The sequence below is a fragment of the Pan paniscus genome, chromosome X (genome assembly GCF_029289425.2).
Source record: "Pan paniscus chromosome X, NHGRI_mPanPan1-v2.0_pri, whole genome shotgun sequence".
In the NCBI taxonomy this organism is placed as follows: Eukaryota; Metazoa; Chordata; class Mammalia; order Primates; family Hominidae; genus Pan; species Pan paniscus.
In genome coordinates, this window is record NC_073272.2 from 65,268,287 (window position 1) to 65,276,513 (window position 8,227).

Genomic DNA, 8,227 nt, shown 5'->3' on the forward strand with positions numbered 1-8,227 from the left:
GGAAAAGTAAGTTATCATATATTTCCTTCCTTCCTTCCTTCCTTCCTTCCCTCCTTCCCTCCTTCCCTCCTTCCTCTCCCTTCCTTCCTTCCTTCCTTCCTTCCTTCCCTCCTTCCCTCCTTCCCTCCTTCCTCTCCCTTCCTTCCTTCCTTCCTTCCTTCCTTCCTTCCTTCCTTCCTTCCTTCCTTCCTTCCTTCCTTCCTTTCTCTCTCTCTCTCTGTCTCTCTCTCTCTTTCTTACTCTTTTTATGGAGTCTCTGTTGCCCACTCTGGAGTGGAGTGGTGCAATCCTGCCTCATTGCAACCTTTAAGCGATTCTCCTCCTGCCTCAGCCTCCGTAGGAGGTGGGACTACAGACACACACCATCATGCCTGGCTAATTTTTGTATTTTTAGTAGAGATGGGGTTTCACCATGTTGGCCAGGCTGGTCTTGAACTCCTGGCCTCAAGTGATCTGCCTGCCTCGGCCTCCCAAAGTGCTGGGATTACAGGTGGGAGCCCATGAGGCCTGGCCTAGTTATCGTATGTTTTGTGAGCTTTAAATCCTTAACAACAACCCTTTGAGGCAGTGGCTCAAAAACTTGTCTGCACATTAGAATCCTTTAAAGATACCAAAGCCCAGACCATATCCTCAAATCAAATTATAACCTCTAGTATTGGGATCCAGGCACCAGTGTATTTGATGATTCCAGTATGTCCTCCTGGGGGTGGGCAGACATACACTAGGAAGAGGAGACATCTGCACAGCTTCAATTCTAAGGTAGCAGATATAGTTCGAAGTCCCTAGAACATCAGTGTAGGAGGAGGCCTTAGGAGTCTCTGCTAATGATTATCCCAACTGTTGTTGCCTTGGAAAGTGAAGGAGTTTTAGATCCCCTCCAACCACAACCAGAGGATCTCTGTTTTTGGATATTGGGTTGTATGTGTGTAAATGATTTATTTATTTATTTATTTATTTTAAATGGAAAACAGGTAGACTTCTTCCAGGAAGATGGATGTGGCACGCAAGATAATGGCCCTCTAAAGACATCCATGTTCTAATCCATGGGACCTATAAATATGTTACCTTATGTTGCAAAAGGGACTTGGGATGTCATTGGGTTAAGGGTTTTAAGATAGGGAAAGGGTGCTGTATTATCCAGGTGGGCCCAATATAATCACAAGAGTCATTAAAGATGGAAGAGGGTCAGATTCAGAGAGATTTGAATACGCTATGTTGCCGATATTAAAGATGGAGGAAGGGGCCATGAAACAATGAATGCAGGTGGCTTCTATAAAATGGGAGAGTCAAGGAAATGGATTCTCCCCTAGAGCCTCCAGAAGAAATGCAGCTTTGTGGACACCTTAGTTTTAGCTCAGTTTTAGCCCATTTTGGACTTTCATCTTGTTACTGGAAAGGGGTTCGATCCAGACCCCAGGAGAGGGTTCTTGGACCTCTCACAAAAAAGAATTTGAGGTGAGTCCATAGAGTAAAGTGAAAGCAAGTTTATCAAGAAAGTAAAATTATGGTTACTCCATAGGCAGAACAGCAGTATGGGCTGCTTGATTGAGTATACTTGTAGTTATTTCTTGATTATATGCTAAACATTATTCATGAGTTTTCTAGGAAAGGGGAGATATTTCCCCAGAACTGAGGGTCTCTCCCCTTTTTAGACTATATAGAGTGACTTCCAAACGTTGCCATGGCATTTGTAAACTGTCATAGTGCTAGTAGGAGTGTCTTTTAGCATGCTAATGAATTATAATTAGTGTATAATAAGCAGTGAGGACTGCTAGAGGTTACTTTCATTGCCATTTTGGTTTTGGTGGATTTTTGCTGGCTTCTTTACTGCATCCTGTTTTATCAGCAGAGTCTTTGTGACCTGTATCTTCTGCTGACCTCCTATCTCATCCTGTGACTAAAAATGCCTAACCTCCTGGGAATGCAGCCCAGTATGTCTCAGCCTTTTTTTTTACCCAGCCCCTATTCTAGATGAAGTAGCTCTGGCTCAAGCATCTCTGACAATCTGACCTCCAGAATTTGTTCTGTTTTAAGCCACTATAGCATTATTCTCCATTTCCCTATTTCTTGAAATTCCTTATTCTTGAAATGACAATATTATAGAAATGGAGAAGGGAACAAATTAGTGGTTGCCTGCAGTTAAAGAACAAGGCAGGGGATGGAGAGCATGTGAGAAATGGATATGGCTATGAGAGAGCAACAGGAGGGGTCCTTGTGATACCTAGTGTCTTGACTATATCAATGTTAAAATCTTGGTTGTGATATTGAAGGCTAATTTACAAGATGATACCACTGGGAGAACATGAGTAAATCGTACATGGGATCTCTCTGTATAATTTCTTACAACTGTATGTGAATCTACAAAGACCTCAAAAAAATTAATTTAAAAAATAATGGGTAGAGATGCTGGGTATATATCCAAGAGCAATGAGTGCTTATGTCCACCAAAAGACATAGCAATACTATTTGCAATAGCGCCAATCTGGAAGCTAGCCAGACTTTCATCAACAGGAGAATGAACAAAACAATTGTATATTCATAAATGGGGTATTACTCAACAATAAAAATGAATGGACTGCTGCGATATTGTGAAATATATATATTTGGTCTTCCTCTTATTTCCTGGCATACCACTCCTAAAATCCTTGGGAGCTCCAAAGTGCTGTCTTTTTGTATGCTAATGATTGACTAATAACTTCAGTGTGGGACTGGTCACCAGAAAGACAAAGCATGAATAGAAGGTTGGGACTTTCCTCTAACCTCCAGGGAGGGGAGAGGGGCTTAAGGTCAAGTTGATTGCCAATGGCCAATAGTTTAATCAACCATGCCTACATAATGAAGTCTCCATAAAAATCTATTACGTTGGTGCAAAAGTTACTGCTGTTTTTGCCATTAAAAGTAATGGCAAAAGGTGTGGTGGCGCATGCCTGTAGTCCCAGCTACTCTTCGAAAGGCTGAGGCACGAGAATCACTTGAGCACAGGAAGTGAAGATTGCAGTGAGTGGAGATGGCTCCTCTGCACTCCAGCGTGAGTGACAGAGCAAGACTCTGTCTCAAAAAACAAAACAAAACAAAACAAAACAAAAACAACCCTCACTCTGGATCCTCCTTGAAGAAGAAGCCAAAATTCCTTAGCCTAGTGGCTCTTCACTATTTGACTTGTCTTATCTTCCACTATCCATCATCATCTATCTCCCCACAGCACTTTGCATTCCAGGCATACTAGACCTGGCATCCCTCAAAATCCCAGACTTTCTCATAATGACGTTCCATTGTAATAATAATTGTAATTAGCATTTATTAAATACTTACTGTTCAGCGTGCTTTACAGGTATTACCACATATCTTCACAGTATCTCTGAGACAAGGGCAGTTATTACAGATAAGGAAACTAAGGTACAGAAAGGATAAGTAACTTGCCCAAAGTCACATAGCTTGGAGTGACAGAGGCAAGATTTAAATGTTTCCTAGAGCTTCAAATTCAGAATAACAAATATATTATTTTTATTCTTATTCCACTTGGCTCATCTTCTTATGCCTCTCTCTCACTTGGTGGCGCCACTATCCACGCCTTTTTCCAGAATAAGAACTTGGATATTTCTCCTTGACAATTTTCTTTCCCTAGCGCGGTCCCAGTGCCCAATCTCCTGCCTTTCATTCTGCAAATAGCTTTTTAATGCCATATCTGCTTCTCTTCTGCTGCTGGGACCGTTGCCTCTAGTGAGTGGCCTCCTCACTAGATCTCCAGTCAACTTTCTATCCTCTGCTGCCAGTAACTTGTCAGAAACTTCTACTCTTCTTTGTTCAGTTTCTCCATTCCTACCTGAGTTGGTCTCACATTCTCTGCAAGGCACAAGTGATTTCACCCAGTTCAGTGACTAATTATGGCCTATGTATTAATGACTCCCATGTTTATCTCTCTAGTCCATAACTCTCTCCAAGTTCAATTTGGACAACTAACTGCTCTCTTGAAACCTCTACCTGCATATCTAATACGATTCTTAAAGTTTACTTAGTCAAAGCAGAACGCTTGATTTTCTTCCCAAATCCTTTCCTCCCTCAATCTTCCTCACCTCAGTAAATGATGCCACCATTTACCCAGTTGCTCAGGCCCCCAAATCAGGCACCATCATTCCTCTTTTCTCACTCCTAGAACCAGTTCATCGGTAGTAAGGCCTGTCCAGTCTACTTTATTTATTTATTTTATTTTATTTTATTTTTTCCATATGGACTCACTCTGTTGCCCAGGCTGGAGTGCAGTGGCATGATGTCGGCTCACTGCAACCTATGCCTCCTGTCCTCAAGCGATTCTTCCACCTCAGCCTCCCAAGTAGCTGGGACTACAGGCACGCACCATCACTTCTGGCTAATTTTTGTATTTTTAGTAGAGACAGGGTTTCGCCATGTTGACTAGCCTGGTTTTGAACTCCTGACATCAAGGGATGCGCCCACCTTGTCCTCCCAAAGTGCTGGGATTACAAGTGTGAGCCACTGAGCCCGGCCTATCCAGTCTTCTTTCAAATATGACTCCAAACACAACTACTTTTTACTTCCTCCAATTCATCACCTAATCTGAGCCATTATTACCTCTGGTCAGGACAATTGAAATGACTTCCCAACAGGTCTCTCTGCCTCCACTTTTGCTCTCCTACAGTCCATTCTTCACACAGTAGCCAGAGAGACCTTTTACAAGTGTAAATTAGGTTACATCACTCCCTTACTTTAAACCTCCCATGGGTTTTTTTCTTTAATCACACTCAGAATGAAATTCAAATCTGTACTGTTACCTTCCAGGCTCTATGTAATCTGGCCCTTTCTCACCTCTTTTTTCATTTCACCTCTTAGCACCCTTCCCTGGCTTACTATGCTTCAGCCACATTGTCCTTATTTCTTTTCCATTAATATTCCAAGCTCATCCAAGTATCAGGCCTTTAACTGCCCCATTGTCTGGAATGCTCTTGCCAGAGAATTTCCCATGACTGGCTCCTCATCATTCAGGTCCCAGCTCACAGAAGTACCCCTTTATCACCCTATCTGAATTAGTCCCCACTTCCCAACTCACATACACACCTATAATAGCTAACTTATATGGCTTACAATGTGCCAGATACCGTTCTAAGCCCTTTTGCATAAATTAAATCACCCTTACTATGCTCTTACAAGATAAATGCTGTTATTGCACCATATTATAGATGAGGAAGGACACTAAGACACAAAAAAGTTAAACAGCATTCCTAAAGTTACACAGCTAATAAAAAGGCAAACCATGATTTGAATTCATTCTCTATTTCATTATCCTGCTTTATTTTTTCATAACATTTCTCACTAACTGAAATGATCTAATTTATCTATTTCTTATTGTTTATTACCCATCTGTCCATCTAGAATATAACCTTCACAAAGGCAGGGACTTTTTTTGTTCACAGCTGTATTCTCCAACAACTTACCTGGACACAGTAAGTACTCAATGTTTGTTGAATGAGTTAATGGCTCCTCCCTAGGAATGTGCTGCTTTCTCTAGTTGGGATGATCTTCCTCTTTCTTTCTGAATTCCAACATATAATCTTTTTTTAAATTTATTTTGTAATTGTTTTTAACTTCTTATTTCCATAGGTTTTTGGGGAACAGGTGGTGTTTGGTTACATGAGTAAGCTCTTTAGCGGTGATTTGTGAGATTTTGGTGTACCCATCTCCCGAGCACAGTATATACTGAACCCAATTTGTGGTCCTTTATCCCTCACCCCCTTCCCATTCTTTCCCCGAGTCCCCAAAGTCCCAACATCTAATCTTTTAGGACCAGCTTCAGTCTTGCTTTCCCTCGGAAACCTCCTGTCCATCCTCCCCTCCTCACTAATGTACCATATTGTCTGCTCCTCCCCTGGCTTCAGCTCATGAATGAAATGACACTGAGTGGCTCTCTTCACGTGTGAATCTACATTATGTCATCTCAACCTGATTATACAATCCCTCCCAAAAGGGGCAATGTCTTTTTCATCACAAAATCTTCCACTGCCAGACCAAGCTTAGTACATAGGTTCTACATGAATACTTGCTGTATGAATTAGAAACTCAATTTCACTAAATGCATTACCTTGCTCTTCAGATTATTTATAACCATGTGAAATTGCAGACCTGTCCTGTGGTAGAATTTGCTGTCAAAAGACATTGTTATTTTAACCTCTTGTTTTCTGTCTCCCAGCCAATTCGCCCACCCATAGCTGAAAGTCTTCCAATCCCAGAATAACTTAATTTTTCTCACAGCCCTTGGTTTGGATCTTGTCAGAGGGGTTTAGGAAGTGTCAATTCCACCCACTATTTTTACATATCCATTGACCTCTCCAGGAAAACTTCTAGTTTAGCCTGAGCCCCTTGTCTTGTCTTTCTCTGTTAGTACAATTTTCTTCCTCATCCTGGTTAGGGGTATCTTTGGTGAGTTTTGGGTCTATGTAAATAGAACAACTTGGCAGCAGGGTGGTTCAGCTGCCACTTTTCTGGATAAGTGAAAAACTGTTCAATGGTCTACATTTCTGAGAAGGTAAGGTAAGGGTCTTATTACCAGTGGCAGAATTTAGTCTCACCCAAATAGAAAAGGGCTTGTGGAAAAATATCCAAAGTAAAGATAGCTCCATAAACTGCTCCTTGCAAATGCAATATCTTTGCAAAGTAAAACCCTGCCCAAGTACTGTCTGTTAGGGATTTGCTGAGCTGTGTGTTTTTTTTGCAATCAGTGTAGGCCCAAAGGGTCTTTGCTAAAATCCACTCTTGCAACTTGAAAATCCAGAATTATTTCTTCTTCTGAATTATTCCTTCTGATCTTGGAGCCCATGTTTTGTTCCTCTATTCCTCCTTTATTGCTTTCTTTTGCAGTAAGTATTTCCTAATGTAACACTTTAATTTATTTAGTGTTTTCTGCCTTTTTTTTTTTTTTTTTTTTAGTTATTTTGTTAGTAGTTGCTCTAGGGCTTAACATATACATCTTAACTTGTGAAAATCACCTTCAACTTATACAAACTTAATTCTGGTGAGATAAAGAAACACTTACATGGCTCTATTATCTCCCCCTTTTGTGCTATTATTGTTATGTGTATATATATATATATATATTACATTTATATATGTCACAAATGCAATAATATATTGTTATTACTTTATACAATTTCAAGTCTATTAAAGAAATGGAGAAAAAGAGGAAAGTAAGTATACATTTATAGATTTTGTTATATTTTCTTTCTTTAATATAAATTTGCTCTCATCTACCTCCTTTGGGCTATTACTGTCAAATATATTACATTTCTATATGGTATAGACCCAACAGTATACATATTGCTTTATACAATTGTCTTTTAAATCAGTTAAGGAGAACAGAGAAGAAATATGAATTTACACTGTCTTTTATTCCATAAATAACTTTACTACTGCTCTTTGTTTCTATGTGTGGATTCAAATTGCTGTCTAGAGTCACTTTCTTTCAGCATGAAGAACTTTTCTTAACCCTAGAATTTCTGTTTGGTTATTTTTAAAAATAATTTACACCTCTATATTAATATTCTCCTTTTGATAAATCTCATAGCGTCTTTTTACTTTCTTTTTTAATTGTAATTTTTTAATATTGAGATGAAATTCACATATTACAAATTCCACACTTTCAAAATGTATAATTCAGTGGATGTTAGTCTATTCACAAAGTTATAGGCTGGGCCTGGTGGCTCACACCTGTAATCCCAGCACTTTGGGAGGCCGAGATGGGCGGATCACTTGAGGTCAGGAGTTCGAGACCAGCCTGGCCAACATGGTGAAACTTCATCTGTACTAAAAATACAAAAATTAGCTGGGTGTGGTGGCAGGTGCCTGTAATCCCAGCTACTCAGGAGACTGAGACAGGAGAATCACTTGAACCTGGGAGGCGGCGGTTGCAGTGAGCCAAGATTGCACCATTGCACTCCAGCCTGGGTGACAAGAGTAAAACTACGTCAAAAAACAACAACAACAACAGAAAAAAAACACAGTTATACAAATACCACCACTATCTAATTTCAGGGCATTTTTATCATCCCTAAAAGAAACTTCATATTCATTATCAGTCACTTTCTACTACCCTCCTCTCCTTACCACAAGTTCCTGGTAACTTTGGGGCCCCAGTAAATCAATAAATTAACAGGAACCAGGGAGGAGCCAGGCTGGCAGAACAGGGACCTAACCCGGTTTGCAGGGCTCACCTCTTTGTGTG